The sequence below is a fragment of the Acipenser ruthenus genome, chromosome 4, assembly GCF_902713425.1.
Source record: "Acipenser ruthenus chromosome 4, fAciRut3.2 maternal haplotype, whole genome shotgun sequence".
Taxonomy (NCBI): domain Eukaryota; kingdom Metazoa; phylum Chordata; class Actinopteri; order Acipenseriformes; family Acipenseridae; genus Acipenser; species Acipenser ruthenus.
Window position 1 is genome coordinate 19,440,729 of NC_081192.1, and position 16,669 is coordinate 19,457,397.

The following is a 16,669-nucleotide window of genomic DNA, read 5'->3' on the forward strand; positions in this document are numbered from 1 at the left end:
GCTGGACCTCCTGGAGCCGAAAAGAGAAGCTGAATGATGAGAAGAATCACCTGAGAAAATGATTGATAATATCTTGGCAGCCCTGCGCAGAGAAGTGACCTCCAGTGAAAGGAGCGAGGCAATGAAGTTTAGATATTAGCGGCGAAGCACGAAATGGCGGCGTCTGAGCATTTGCTACAAAACGAAACACTATACAGCGTAGGTGGAAGTGATCAGGGCTTAAATAGAAAATAGATACGGTACTAATTAACAGGAAATTAGAAGCCCCCAGCTCCACGCCCCCTGAACTACGCAAGCTAACATTAAAAAAGGGTGCACAACTAATCTAATATAAAGGAAAGGCTATTGGTTAGAGATATGCGTGAATAGTATACAGTTCATTGATTTCTTAGTCAAATGATTACAATGACCTATTGAGGGAAATATATTTTAAACCCGGGTTGGAATGATTAAACAGAGTGAGTGTTGTATATTGGAAAAACATTTCTCTATATGTATTCTCTATATCAATATATATATATATATATATATATATATATATATATATATATATATATATATATATATACTACTCTCATATATACACATATATCTGTATTGTAATTGGTAGCAAGGACCCTGTGAACCCCAGTTCACCAAATTTTTAGGGAAGGAGGAGTGGAAGATAGTGAACCATGAGCTCACATTCAATTAATTTTGAAAAGGAGTCACTGTTACTTTTTAAATATATTATTCACTTGAAAGATAACGCTTGTAAAACAAACCAAATAATTAGATTTAATTGGGTCTTCTGACGTAAGAAACGAAGCAAAAACTATAAAAACGAGGTAAAATCCTAGTGAAGTATCACTTGATTTGCTAACTACAAGTTGTGTGATCCATGCTCTGAGGATCTCTGAAAAAGCTGATTGCTGTTTGAGCGTGTTCAGAAGTCTGCCTTTGAAGACAGCTCTTGTTTTTATGTTGTATTCTACAACTACACTTCCATATAGTGGAAGGTAAGAACAATTTTGAATTTATATCTCATTTATATTGATTCATTGCTATAAGGTATAGGAATTATATTTTAGCTTTGGAGAGTGATATATTGTATGTTTTAGGATTTAGCGGTGGGCGTTTTAGCTTTTTGCATGACTAGCCTAAGGGCTAAGCATATGATAACCATACCTGTATTACTGTATTGAAGTATTAATGCTGTTAAACCTGTAAAGGCACTGGAAACACTCAGACTGCCAATTACTTGGGATTTGTTGTGGCCTGCAATCACCCAATCCACTTTTAAGCATTTAATAAACTGAAGGAGCACTATTACTGCTCTGATTCATTAAAACTTAAAATTAAATGAGTCTGTGTGATTTTCTTGATTATTAAAAAGTTGTTTGGACATATTGTAAGCCTAGTGCACGAACAATCCACTTACAGGAGTTTAAAACATCTCTGTCCTCCTTAAACAGCTCCCCTGAGTTTAAGAGTGTGCTTAGAAAAATAAAAGAAGTACGTGCAAATCTGACATTGTTAATTAAACGTTCCATTCTTTATCTTGGCTAGCAGCCTGCACCAGCTTCAGCATCTTTGCCATCCGGAGAACAGCTCCTCCCTCCAGCAGACCCAAGACCACGGGCCCAAGGACAGGGCCCCCTCAGCACTACACCCCTCCTCACGGATCAGCGCCCCCTCCCAATGGGCGGCCTCCCACCTCAACCATGGAGACCGAGGTCCAACCCCAACTGAGTGAGATCAGGGGCCCCCTCCCTGCCGCCTAACCGGCAGTGGGACATACAGGCTCCATGGGCGCCCTTTTCCCCGACATGCTTCCGGTGCCATGAGGTCGGCCACCTCGCTAGAAATTGTCCTGCAGCAATGGAGTGTGGCGCGGCCTCACACTTCCTGTCATCGTCACCAGGTAAGTCTCGGGGTAATGATTGGGAGGGACCTTGCATTGTTGGTGATGTGAGCACACAGGCATTAGTGGACTCTTGATGGGGGTACCTTGGTGGTCACGCGGGGTAGTGGTAATTTCCTGTATCCATGGGGATAACAAGGACTACCCCCTCACTAAATTAGATTTGACTGTTGGATGTCATACCTGCCGCGTAATCATGGTAGTGGCTGCAAAGTTGCCATATCCAGTGATTTTAGGTCGACTGGCCGCATTTTGAAACATTGATAATAAAACGGTAAAGCAGGTCTCCGATAAGACCATTGGAGCAGCAGGGGAAGCTATTGGGAAAATGTTCCCGCTGCATGCTGATTTGCTCCATTCTCGAATTTTCCATGAAAAAGACAAAAAGAGAGCGAAGGGTTGAAAAATGGGAAGGAATGTCAATGAAACAAGGTTGGGGTTTGTTGGGGGAAACTTCAAAGTCTATCAATTGCAAGGGAAAGGGGATCGGGACCCAGTGTGACCTGCGGGGGTGGGTTACTGAGGCCCCCAGTGTTGAAGCAACTTTAGCTCTGCTCGATATCCCGAAATTGTGGGACCGAGATGCGGACCTAGCATTGGACCTAGCAGTGATGTTTTTTTCTGACTTGCCTGGTATAACTAATTGTCATTCAACATGCTATTATTACTCCAGTATGTGTCAAGGTTCAAGAGAGACTGTACAGGATCCCAGAAGTTGCAGAGGTGGAGCATATGCTTAGGCTTGGAGTCATTGAAACTTCCCGGAGCGAGGGGTACAGTCCTATTATGATGGTGGGCAAGAAGGATGGCTCCACTTGGTTCTGTGTGGATTTTAGAAAGGTTAATGTCATCTCCGAGTTCGATGCATATCCAATGCCCCGAGTGGATGAGCTCCTCGACTGACTGGGTAAGGCGCAGTTAATCTTAACCACGGATCTGACGAAGGGATACTGGCAGATTCCACTCACTCGGAGCTCGAGAGAGAAAACTGCTCTCTACCTCAGATGCCCTTCGGGTTGCATGGAGCTCCCGCCACCTTTCAGAGACTGATGGACCAGGTCTTAGCTCCCCATCATCAGTATGCAACCACATACATTGCTGACAATATGGAAGGAGCATATTATTAGACTTTCAGCCATCCTACAGTCTCTAAGGGAGGCAGGTCTAACAGCCAAGCTGGGCAAGTGTGCATTTGGCAAAGAAGAGACTCAATATCGAGGCTACATTATGGGTAATGGCCGGGTAAAGCCGATCAGGCGCTGGTGGAGATGTCGATCCCGAGAACCAAGCCACAGGTGAGATCACTACTGGGGTTAGCCGGCTATATTCCCCGTTTTATCCCCAAGTATGCTACCATAGTCAACCCCCTGGTAGAGCTCACCCGAAAGGCTGCTCCAAAAATAGTTAAGTGGACAGTGCAGTGTCAGGAGGCATTTGATATGATTAAGAAGCGACTCTGTCAAGCCCCCGCTCTGATTTCACGAGATTTCAGCAAAGAGTTCATCCTTCAGACTGGGAGAATTTTTTTCCATTTCCTTTATTGAGTAAATCAGTGGTGCACAACTCAGGTCATGGAGGGCCGGTGTCCCTCCTGGTTTTTGTTCTAACCATACCCTGAATTAGTTAATTGGACCTTATTAGAAACTTCATTGGTCCAATTAACTAATGCTTTAGGGTGCAGTTGGAATAAAAACCTGCAGGGACCCGGCCCTCCAGCACAGAGTTGTGCACCACTGGAGTAAATCATTCGGAAAACAGTTTTTTTTCCTGGAAAAAATATCTAAGCTGAATTAAAAAAAATAAATAAAATAAAACTTGACCCTATTGTTGTGAAATTGATTTAGCACAATAGTGATATAGCACTAAAAATGAGCAAAGTTTTTTTCTTTTCATATTGCTAATTTATAATGACTGGTCACAGAAAGTTGAAGAATTTTTTTTGCACGCCACAGCTGTTGAATCGTTGTTCCATGATGTTTTTTAATTTCTAAATGTACTGGCTAGCCAAGGACGGTTTACTTGGCGCCATGACCAGGTGCTGCGACGTTTGGCCTTAGCATTGGAAGACAAGTGTAACATGACCAATAAGTTGCCACCAGTTCCATCAAAAACATTACACACAGACAACATTCCTCTGCCCAGGAGAGCAACCACCAAGAAAAGGTGTTAAAACCAATCCTCGCCCAGGACAACTGGAAGCTGCTAGAGACTGGAAAATGCTGGCAGATGTTGGTCACCGGCTTATTTTTCCACCTGAGATTGCCACCACTAACCTTCGACCAGATATTGTCTTGTGGTCTGGATCAGCACGTCTTGTTCACCTGGTAGAGTTAACAGTGCCATGGGAGGATGCTGTAGATGAGGTGTATGAGAAGAAGAAACTGCGGTATGCTCAACTAGCCGCTGAAGCAGAACAGCGAGGATGGAGAGTCCGGGTTTACCCAGTGGAGGTGGGTTGTCTTGGATTTGTGGCATACTGTACAACCCGGTTTCTCAGAGACGTCGGATTCAGTGGCCAAGAGTTGCGTCGCACAGTGAAGAACTTATCTGAAGCAGCAAAGAGGAGCAGCAACTGGCTGTGGTTGAGACGGAAAGATTCTGGATGGGGATCTCAAGAAAGAAAGAAACGCTGATGTACGGGTAAGTAAGCTGGGCTGAGTTGAGTGGGGGACGGAGGGGGGTGATGCTGGGACGCCAGAATCACCGTCGAGCCCTCTTGAGGTGTCGTGGGCTAGTCTACGAAACACCGAGGATGGAAGGTGCCCACTTGAAGACCCCAGAGATGTACCCTACTTAGCTCAATCCAGATGGTTGTCATGCTGATGCACTGGGGAGACCGCACTGTGGTTGATCCCCGGAGCCAGCATCGCAGCTGTTGTGTGTGCTGATGCGCTAGGGAGGCAATAAGTTGATCTCTGGAGCCAGCATTACACTTCAGCCATCAACACCAGACAGAAGGATATCTACATCATCATATGGAAGGAAGCACAAATGGATGGAGACACCGATGGATCACATTAGTTTACTGTAAAGCTATGTCTTAGTTGGTACTTATCTTGGCGAGAGCCGAGTTCAAATCAGCATGAAGTTTTAACATCTACTCTCGTGTAATGGAAATCAATCTATTGCATAATTTTAGCCATAACTCTCAAAGTCCTACATGAAAAATGTTCTCAGATCATTTTTCTCACTAGTTAAAAAGACATCTATGAGAGGAGGACATGTAGAGGAGTATGTGTATGCAGTCTAACTTCATATACCTTAGTTGATTTACTGTCTATACTTCATGTAGTTGATTTACTGTCTATACTTCATGTAAGCACTTAATTGGTTCAATTAAGTAATTTAGGGTACAGTTGGAACAAAAAGCAGGAGGGACACCAGCCCTCCAGGACTGGAATTGCCCAACCCTGGTCTTTACTGTTACATATCTCCCAACTAGTGGCGAGATAAGGGCAGCAGTTTGGAGTAGTGGTTAGGGCTCTGGACTCTTGACCGGAGGGTCGTGGGTTAAATCCCAGGTGAGCGACACTGCTGCTGTACCCTTGAGCAAGGTACTTTACCTAGATTGCTCCAGTAAAAACCCAACTGTATAAATGGGTAATTGTATGTAAAAATAATGTGATATCATGTAACAATTGTAATTCGCCCTGGATAAGGGCGTCTGGTAAGAAATAAATAATAATAATAACTGCCATCACCAAGTTTATCTATGGTATTCTGAATGGTATTTTGTTTTGTAGTTAGTGTATACCGTTTCAATATTTAATTAATTACCTGTTTAATATGCTATTATTTATGTTTTGTATAGTTTTCTATTGCTGTTTGTGATTTTATCTGTTGTGTTTGTTTTTTTTTTAGAAAGGACCACTGGGGTGTGCTTCTCAAATCCTGCCCAAACAAAATCAGTTTCATCTGCTCACCTCACTTCAGAAACTATGCTTCTAGAAGCAGCAATAGAAAATTATAGATATCACAAATAAAAGGATTTTAAACAGGTAAGAAATAAAATATTGTGCAAATATACAGATTATATAATGTACATTTGGTACTGTATTGTCATGTTCATGTCAGATACCAAGGGAAGCCACTAGATGGCAATAATACTCCAGGGGCTGGTTTTTCAAAATTTGTAATCTGGATAAGTGATCCGGATTTTGTAATCCTATATTTTGTGATTGAGATTACTTTTATCTGGTTTGTCACTGCTGGATTACATTTATTCATATTACAAATAATTACAACTACAAAATCTGTTTTATTTAAGTATTTTTGTATAGTGTGTGTTTTCTGCATAGCCTAATGAAATAATTATTGCTGTAAATCAATAATAAACGTATATATTACATATAATAATGACATAATACAAAAATAAAAATAATCTCCTGTTAATATTGTGAAAATCTACATGTAGCTGTATTTCACATTCACACACACATACATCTCCCATTCAATTTGGGAAGGCTTTCAAACATTTTTAGTACTGAACATTATTCATCTAATGTCCATGATTTCCTTTTTGTGTGCAAGTCTACTTTTGAATTGTATTCATATCCTGTATTTATATACATGCTGTTATTTTGTAACACGTAAGGGAGAATGGTCCTATTGTGTTTATAGTCTAATAGGGCAGTCATGCAGGCAGTTTGGCAGTAGAGTAGCTGATTTTTCTGGCTGGCGTAGAAATAATTGATGATATTATGTTAGGAGGTTTATTTTTATGTATGTCAACAGGTTTACCTACAATAATATCCTGTTACTTTTTGGAACAATTTGTATGAAGTGCCAAAATACAGCCCTGGGAACCACCTTCTGTCTAAAATGACCGAATCTGACAGAAACAGTTTAATTGAAGGCGTTGTGCTAAATACATTTTAAATAAATTCGGAAAAACCTGAAGCCTATGTGAGCTTGAGACTCACCTTTCTCGATTTACTGAATAAAAATACAAGTTTGAATATGGACAAGAACACCATATGTTGATTGTTATCCAATTTAAAAAGACTTACTTGATACTTTTATATAGGAGGTGCTCAAACTTTTGTCCATTAATAGGTCCCCTATAGTCCACAAAAATATATATTAAAAAAACAAACATACCTGTACATTGTCGTGTAGTCAAATCAGGGCTTTTTTTTACTGACACTATTTTTTCTTTTTTTTTACTGACATCATTTAAAACAATAAAATACATTATTATTATTTGTTTATTTAGCAGACGCCTTTATCCAAGGCGACTTACAGAGACTAGGGTATGTGAACTATGCATCAGTTGCAGAGTCACTTACAATTACGTCTCACCTGAAAGACGGAGCACAAGGAGGTTAAGTGACTTGCTCAGTGTCACACAGTGAGTCAGTGGCTGAGGTGGGATTTGAACCGGGGACCTCCTGGTTACAAGGCCTTTTCTTTAACCACTGGACCAATCGGCTAGTTTTGTGTACTGGCATTTCTTTATTTACTTTCTTATTTACTTCTTATGCTCATACATGGACACATTTGCAGACTGGATCATTTGTTGGTGCTGTTTTTAACAGCAGTCTTGCTAGTCAGAATTCCATTCAGAATGTCTGCAGACAGTTGATTTCTTACGTCTGTTTATACAAGGTTCACCTGTGAAAAAAATGTTTCTATTTCTGCATTAGTGTGTGGCAAAGCCAACATTTTAATGGCAAACTTGACAAGTGTAGGAAAGTGTGGTTCTCCACTAGGTGTAGACAAGAGAGCAATTCTGTGCCAGTTTTCATCAGCTGCCAGATCCCATCCACAAGATCCGTCAAGTCAGTCACTTGTTACTCTATAAATTCCATCTAGGCTATCCAGCATATTTCCAATAACAAAAAATCATTGCCAGCTGGACGATTTCTCCTGAGCTTGTGTGCTTTGGATACTTGGTTGAAGAACGCGCGTATTGCACAATATTGTTAATTGGCATTCTTCTTTTGATACTTTTTATTGCCATCACATAAGGTTTAAGATATCTGTCATTATAGCTGACTGGGAAAGCCGCAAGCAATAAAAAAAATGCCATATTTATTTCGATTCATAATGCAGACATTTTTTATTTATTTACGTTTTAGTGTTAATAGCATGGCACCACGGCAGATAAGATGGTCCGGTCCAATACCCTTGGACGCTATAAAATGTATTCCAACTACGCCTGTCCTGTGCTAATAGCAACAGGACAATATTTCATTTAACCCACTTTCTTTGGTCACACTGGTTTGAGGCATCCACAGAGGAGAACAGCAGCAGCAGAGCACACCAGACAAGACAACCAAGTGAGTAATTAATTATGTTTATTCTGGGTACAGACAATGTTAAAGGGAATATGTATAATTAATAAGCAGTCAAGCTACAATTTCACTAACCAATTCCCCTAGTCAGGTCATCGGCACGGGGTGTGGTTCCAATCTCCTGCTCTCCAATTTGGCAATTAATTTAATCAAATTCACCTCACCCACAATAGGGGGCGCCATTCTGCCACTGAGCCCAACCTACAGACAAATGCGGTCTAGTCGGACAGTTTTCCGTTGGCGTTACTGGTGCCCCTGCTAGTCAGTCTCCAACAAGGTAGCACTTTCCGTTGCACACAGCACACCATCAATGGTCCAGTGTCGCCTCCAATACTGGGGTGATAGTCGTCTCTCTCTGGCCCTCCAGCATTCCAACTCGGGGCAGAAAAGAACAGATAAAGTGCAATAAAAATCCTATTAACCACTTCCTATCACTGTCAATCCTTGTTTCAGTTTAGGAGGACTGTGTATTTAATAGATACTAAGCTCTAATTACATATCCGTAACTATAAACACAAATACATAAACAAGAGAAATATCCCTACAATTGTACTAAAACACTAAAATCATCAGTTAACTGAATACATTTCACTCATAAATAATAAAAATCAGCTAAAATTGTACTCTACTTAAAATCAATACTAATACAATTATTTTTTATAAACTGGGGACATACAACAAACCAAGAATTAAATATACTTGTGCAGTCAGCACAGTATAACTAAAGTGCAGGTTGCTTAATCCCTTCACTAGAAAAGTGCTTCAACCAATACAAAGTCACTCTTATATTGGTGTAATTACTGATTCTATCAGCAGGGTGCATAAGACAGACAGAAAAGTAAATAAACTTGTGTCGGAAAACACAAGCATAATTACAATACAACTTCTCCTTTAGTAAAGTGCTTCAGCAGGATGCATAGGACAGACAATAAATATGCTTGTGTAGTGACACACAAGTGTAATTAAATTACAATGTACTTAACTCTTCTTTAGCAATATGTCTTGGCCACTGCTTCCACTTTTCAGCTGTGATTATTATTCTCCTTATCTTGTCTCTCTGGCACGCCCCGCCTCTTGCTTCGGCTTGCTGGTTCAAGCTGCAGCTACCCAGGCACTGATTCTCCATCTCTCTCTCTCTCTCTCTCTCTCTCTCTCTCTCTCTCTCTCTCTCTCTCTCTCTCTCTCGTTTGTTAATTCGTTCGTTTTCCTCCCTCGTCTGCTTCATTTTCCACTCGTCTTCCTCTCTAGGCAGTGTTTATATGCGGTGATTCAATTGGCCGCACCTGTAGGCAATCTGAATCATCTCATTAGTGTCCCCATCGCTAACAACACTCCTGTATGTGTGTGCTCTGGGTGGAAACAAACCAACATCTCAAAAATCATAACGTGTTCACACAAATCAAAATAAAGTGTTCTTAATCAATCCAAACAGTGCAATAATACTACTACTACTACTAATAAATAGTACAAAAGGAAAACACAACACAATACCCACACATAATAAACAAAACACAAATACAAATAAATCTTAGTCACCCGTGACATTAAAATGTGACACTTTTTTTTAACTGACTGGCCTTAAATGTATGGACGGTTGGCAACCTTAACTCAAATGCAGTTTAACGTGGCTTCCTTCTTTCTCAATCGCCAATACAGCAAAGGCAGTGAGCTTTCCTTGCTTAACTGTTGATTGGAGGTGTTTTTTGACATGCTTCATTAAAGAAAATGGTCTTTCTCCAGGGTCAGGGATAAGGTTTTCGGTGTTACAAGACTTTGTGCGCAATTCCGTATCTGTTTAAAAAAAAAAAAAAAAAAAAAAAACCTTTTCGTTTTGGGCCCTCCCATGACTGGGCCCCAGGCAGCTGCCTAGTTTGCCTATGCGTTAATCCAGCCCTAACTATTACAGTAGCCTATACATTTCTTAGCGGTTAAGGTTTTGTTTTGTTTGAATCTGTAATGATTGAAGCATCTGTAGTCCAGTGACCTTTGCTTTCTCGAACTGTCCGTTTTTTCTGTAGGGCCGTTCATACCCAACAAGGCAGATGTTGGGATTGAAATATGTTTGTCAAACAGCAGTGAGCTGGAGGGGCCAAAGGGGAAATTTGCCCCGCCCCCACCAAATTATGCTCCCATTGTAGTTGTAAACGAGTCACGTGATGATTTAGTTTTGCGATTCACAATGGACAGAGTCTGCCTGTGGATAAACTCTAGGTCTTGTCATTTGTATAAAATTATTTCAGTAGTATTTTCTAATATAGTGACATGATGTCTAACCTGTTATGCAGCCTAAATTCAATAATAAATCATATCTGGCATCCAGGTTTACACTTCATTTATGCAGCAAGTCTTGAAGGTCAAAAATAAAATAGGAGAGCAGCATTGCACTAAGAATTATTGTATGTGTCCATTGGATCAGAAGATACTGTCGTCTGATTTGTGGCTATAGCTGTAGATGTGGTAATTTACAAAGGTATTTTGCCTAAATATTGACAAAAACATATGGATTATCATTTAAATATATTAGGTCGGTTACCAGTATCTGCAGTCTCCTGCATGTATATCACCTCCAACTGCAGTATTTAGGCTAATAGTAGCTGCCACCAGTGTAGTTACACAACCTGGTTTAACTATTAGCCTCTGTAATAAAATCAATAAAATGTCTTAAGACCAATATGTTTATTTATTTTTTTATTTTAATAATAAAAAGTATTGTTACATGCCAGGTTTCTTACAAGCAGCCATTTGCACAGACCCTGCAAACACAAACTAACAATGATCTAATTCCTTTGCTCTCTGGATACCAAAAAGAAATTAAAGAAAAGAAAAAATATATATACAGGGAGCTAATCGACTGAAGCATCTTTTAATTCTTTACAAAACATGTAATCACAAAATACTATAAACTGTTGCTTTTTGTTATTGTTATTAATGAGTAAGTGGCTCAAAATGTCACTATATAAAGTTGAAATATAGAGTTGAAAGGTACCATTGTACCATGACTTGAATAGAATCAAAACAGCTGTTGAAAGCCAGGCAGTTGAGATTCTCTGGGTAAACTAAAAGCAATCTCAGAGCCAGGTAAATATAGATATAGACACATCTACATAAAATGGTGATAGTGCAATATTATAACCCATAACCTCTCAGAATGATTGCAAATAGCAGAAAAGGGTAGAGGACATGTCATATTTATATATACTATTACATTAATCTAAATTGTATTTTAATAACTAATAGTTTAAAGCTTTGTGTATATTACCAAGATGGAGGCAGACCAATTTTCATTTAACCAAAAAAAATGTGTGACAGGACATCACAGTGAAGATAGACTAACCATACTTTTTTTTTTTTTTTTTAAAGCAGTTTACACTGTAATACACAAAACAAAAATATGTTACCTTTATAATTGCACTATGAAAAGCATTACAATGAATTAAAAAAACACTAAAAGTGCCTGAACAAACCCAGCGTGGGTATAAAAGACCTCTGTAACGCCTTGATTTCGAGACCAAGAGTACAGTGGAGGCCGATAGTGTTCTGTGAGCATCTAAAGGGAAGCTAACCAGTCTTATTAGTAAAAGCCTATTGTTTGTGTGTTTTGTCTTGGATGAAGGCTAGGGCAGAGTTGCAATGTGAATGTGGAGAATAGCTCTATAGGCAGAACATTACCCTCTACAGGGTCAGCAGCTGACAGATTCCAACACTTTCTTTACATGATCTGCACCTACTCTGTCTATCAATGCCCCAGCAAGGCGTGTAGAACATTTCTAAGTTGTTATCTTTGGGATAGGATGTAAAACCAAGGATCTGTTTGCTTTGTGTTTATCAAACATCTCATGTGTATATAAAAATCCGGATGCTGTGGCCAAATTCCCTCACAAGACGCCATATTTACACCTGTTTCAGAACAAAGACTCATAGTGTTATCAAACAAGTTTGTCGCTAACACACTTCCCCCCACCAAGGCTGTAAACGTAATATCAGAGCTATCAGTATGACGTATGATGACCGTGACGTATATTAACGGTACAGAATTCTAAATGAGAGTGAATAGTTTAATGAAAATAGGATAAGTAATATTGAAGACCTAGATTCCTTTAAGCAAATGCTATGTTGGTAAAGTATATTAAAATGATTTGCAGTATGTGAAATAACTCCTGTATTCTCAAGATACATGTAACAATATAACTGTGACGTATATTTTATCCCCTGCAGGAGATTGTACAGTAAGTGCATCTAATATATTCACTCTACTGACGTGACCACATCTTGATAAGTAAGCATGAACAGTAAAATCTTAACAATATGACTAACTTAGAACACTGGAAATGGCAGTTTTTACAGTGCTTCTATTGGGGGTTTCTGGGACATAAAGCTGAGGACCATAGGACAGATATATTTATATGCACATACAATTCACCCAGCCACTGTTGCTGCCATTCTCATTATTAATTTAACATAATTGGTTAGATTCTCAAACATCTTTAGGGACTTGAAAGTAGCCTAGACTCAAGTTGTTTCTTATTAGTTTTTCGAATTGTAATATTTATTTTATCCTTTAAAAATGTGCTAGTGACAGTTTGGAGTGAACGACTTTGAGAATATACTGTAAATAACATTGAGAATGTGATTTTGATAAGTCTTTTACTGTAGCACTAAAAACATTGCAACTAATAACAAAAGTCAAAATGTTATAGATAACAGGAATTATTTTGTTCTTGCTGATATTACTCATTATACGTACCATATAAATATCTGGGTAAAGTAACAGTATCCGACAATTCAAGGACAATTTAGACAGATAATCTTTCTGAACAGAACACTCTGTTTTGGAAGCGCATGTCTCATCATAACCTGAATTTATTTTTTACAGCAGGTATTTTTCATTACCTCCTGTATATTTGTGCTCTAGATTTAGAATCTAATTAGTACTTTAATCTCAGTAATTAGCAAGGCAATCTCCTTAGCACAAAAAATGGCACAGTGGCAAAGTAGTTTGTAGTGCGCAGGTATAGAGGTGATGCAGTGCACAGCAATGATTGACACAACACAGTTCACAGTCCAACACCTCTTTATTTTGGCTGCATTTCTTGTTTGCAACAATAAATAATAACTGGCAATACCCAACAATGGTATTGCACAGTTAAAACCCACGGTGTTCAGTCCCGAAATAATATTTATAATAATAACACACACTTTAAACACGTACACAATCACAATTCCCAAAGTGAGTGCTCATAGTGAAGTGTTGATTTATTCTTCTAATGGTGAAACAGTAGTGCAGTGTGGTCCGGGGTTGGTGCTGGATTTTAACGACAGCTCCTGGATAGTTCAGCCGTCTAACAATGACAAATACAATTATTAATAGACAGACAGAAACAACACGAAAACACTCACGGTTATACAGTTCTCCTTTACAGGTCATTTAATAACCATAACAAAGGAACAGACTGCTTCACCACATCCCCTGATACACCCTTAGTCACGTCCCCTTTGGTAGAGTGCAATCGCTTTTCCTCCAATTTTGCCACATCGCCTACCGCATTAAGGCAATGACTTCTGGTATTGTGACTCAGCTCCCTTTCTGGATGGCCGACTTCCGACTTTCCCTGGAATGATCTGCCAACCCATCCAGTCCGGGGCACACTGTTCCTGTTATACAACGCCCTCACAGATTGGGAAGGAGATTTATGACTTGGATTCACTCGCTCTCTGTCACAGGCACTCAAAATAATATTCACCTTCAGAACTTTTGTAACACGCATTTATAAAGTTAGTGTAATTTTTTTCACCTTAGCTGTATAATGCCTCCCCCCCCGGTGATACAAAAAAATCCCTAGGTCTATAATTAAAAAGCTAAACTATTGAAGAATTCCCAGATATGATTATATCTGTGTCATCATGAGATCGTCTTGTTTGAAAAGATTACTTTTTTAACATTGGTGGCCCTATCTAGTAAAATGTGATAGTTGTGCTAATTTGTAAAGGATTTTTATAGTTATTGGGGACCGGTTGAGCTCTCATAGTCAACACCCCTGCATATTGGCTTAATGTGATTGTTTAATGAATAACAAACCTCCAAGAGTGCAATAATTGAGCTCAAAGGGCAATGTTTGTTTGATAAACCCCTGTCCTTCACCTTTTGATAATGCTACCTACATGACATTGGGGCTCATTATAGAACATGTATATGTGAATGGGGACTATTCTGTCCATGTGTAATTATTATTATTATTATTAGTTATTTCTTAGCAGACGCCCTTATCCAGGGCGACTTACAATTGTTACAAGATATCACATTATTTTTTACATACAATTACCCATTTATACAGTTGGGTTTTTACTGGAGCAATCTAGGTAAAGTACCTTGCTCAAGGGTACAGCAGCAGTGTCCCCCAGCTGGGATTGAACCCACAACCCTCTGGTCAAGTCAAGAGCCCTAACCACTACTCCACACTGCTGCCCCGTAATGTCATACTGTTGTGCAACTTAATTTAAAGCGCTGCAAAATCATACTACAGATGGTATGTAAATTAATTTCTACCCCACTTCTCATGCTAGTCAGTCTCTGTGCACTGCAAACACTAACTGCAGAACATACCAACAAGATGCCAAGTTTTGGTTATATATCAAGGAACTCAACCATAACATGTTATGGTTGCTATTTGTATTTTCAACATACAATGGTTCCCATGGGGATTTTCCCTGGTACTCATAGCATGTGGCAACTCGAGGCAAGTCAGACTCTACTGTGGTGAACCTGTGGTGCTGCTTTAAGTGCAAAAGTAAACTGCCTTGAATACATTAAGTAATCAATTTATGCATATTTTCAAAATGTAGCATTGCTGGATGCACAAAATGGTCCTAATTTTTAATTTGCAAGTGTATCACCCATACATTCCCTTAACCCCTCTCAAATGCCCTTTGCAATATCTGTATTTGAGGCAATAATTTATTATATTTTCAATTTACCATACCAATTTATTTTATAAAAGATAACAGCAAAAAAATATAATGTAACTAAAAATAGATCTTAAAATGTTTTGTAAACTTAGAACCTGGAAGTGAGTTTCAAAGTGAAGGAGCTTGAGAACTCACTTGCACCATAGTTTTAAAACTAGCTTTTAAATTGAGTTCTGGAAACAGGCTATTGGCAGATTTCAAACATATCAATAGTATAATTTACAAAGAATACACTTTATATGTTGATAAATCATATACTACTGTATTAAACATCACTCAATACGGTCTTTACACCAAAATCCAATTGGCACCATCAAATCAAATTGTTAATCTTGCAAAAATAATATCAAGCTGAGCATTTAAATTAATATTCTGAGTTGCATTTTGTTCATTTTGCAATGTTTACGAACGTGGTTTCCTTTCAGAAAAAAAAGGTGCAAACTGTATTTCAGTGCAAAGATGTATGAAAATTTGAGTAGGCGACTGAGGACTCTGCAGTCTGCCATCACTCATTCTTACTAGTTTTGTAACAAAGATTGCAGGATGGCCTTCTATTACAGGAGCGCATTCATTTCACAAACATTGTGCAAACTCCACAGTGGAGGTCACAGCTTTAATAAACAGTGGCATTGAATGTTATCTGTAAAATACATTTAGCTAAAAAGCACAATAGGGAATGAAATTGGGCAGTTATTTTGTTGCAATAATGTATTTCAATGTTTAAAAAAGACATTCTGGTATTTTCAATAAAAAATAGTGGTAGGACGGAACCAGAAGTCGGCCATCTTGGAGAAAGGGCGTATCTGTAAGACTGCTAAACGACTCTATTGTGATCAACTGTGTTGCAGGCGACAGTTGGATAGACCGCAGTTCCGCAATGATAACAGGGAGGAGTTTAGTTACATGAGTACAGCCCCTTACGCTGAAACACTAATGCGCCAGATCGCTGTGCTTTTGTTGTGTTTATTTGTTGCAGGCGAGAACTGGGAGCTGAAGCCACGGAACCAACAAACACATCCCGGAGCACCACTACCTCTGCACATCATCACACCCCGTCCCTGCAGTGGAGCACCTAAACTGCGTCACCACTTTGAACCGTGCCTGTGCTGTTGGGACTGTGGATTATTGTTTAGTAGTTATTGTTTTGTTTACCCTTTTTATTTTGGTACTGTAATTCCAGTGTCCCCAATACCATTGCTGGTAGCGGGGACAAACCTTAATGTTTTATTAATAATTAATAATAAACAGGACCCATTGTAAATAACCCACTGTTTGGACAATATATCATTCCTGCACCACTTGCATCCTGACAATCATATTTTATCAGAAATTGTTACTATGTTTCACAGAGGTGAATGAATGTAATCATAAGTTATGTTATGCTAAAATGATTGTGTTAATAATGTTCCTATTTTTAGTGAACATAAAGTACAGAACAAAGTGACCTAATTAAAATCATTTCAGTGGAGACTGAGAGTTCTTTAATCTTCTTTCCTGTTTAATTTAA

The 16,669-nt window shown here is 39.0% G+C and overlaps 1 long non-coding RNA gene across 1 annotated transcript; it reads left to right on the top strand.

The window, feature by feature from the left end:
- Positions 1-644: 644 nt before the first annotated feature.
- Positions 645-16,516, top strand: LOC131736832 (uncharacterized). The gene is made up of 3 exons (XR_009328420.1): positions 645-1,903; positions 5,765-5,901; positions 16,139-16,516. It is a non-coding gene; the product is annotated as an uncharacterized LOC131736832 (long non-coding RNA).
- The last annotated feature ends 153 nt before the right edge of the window (positions 16,517-16,669 follow it).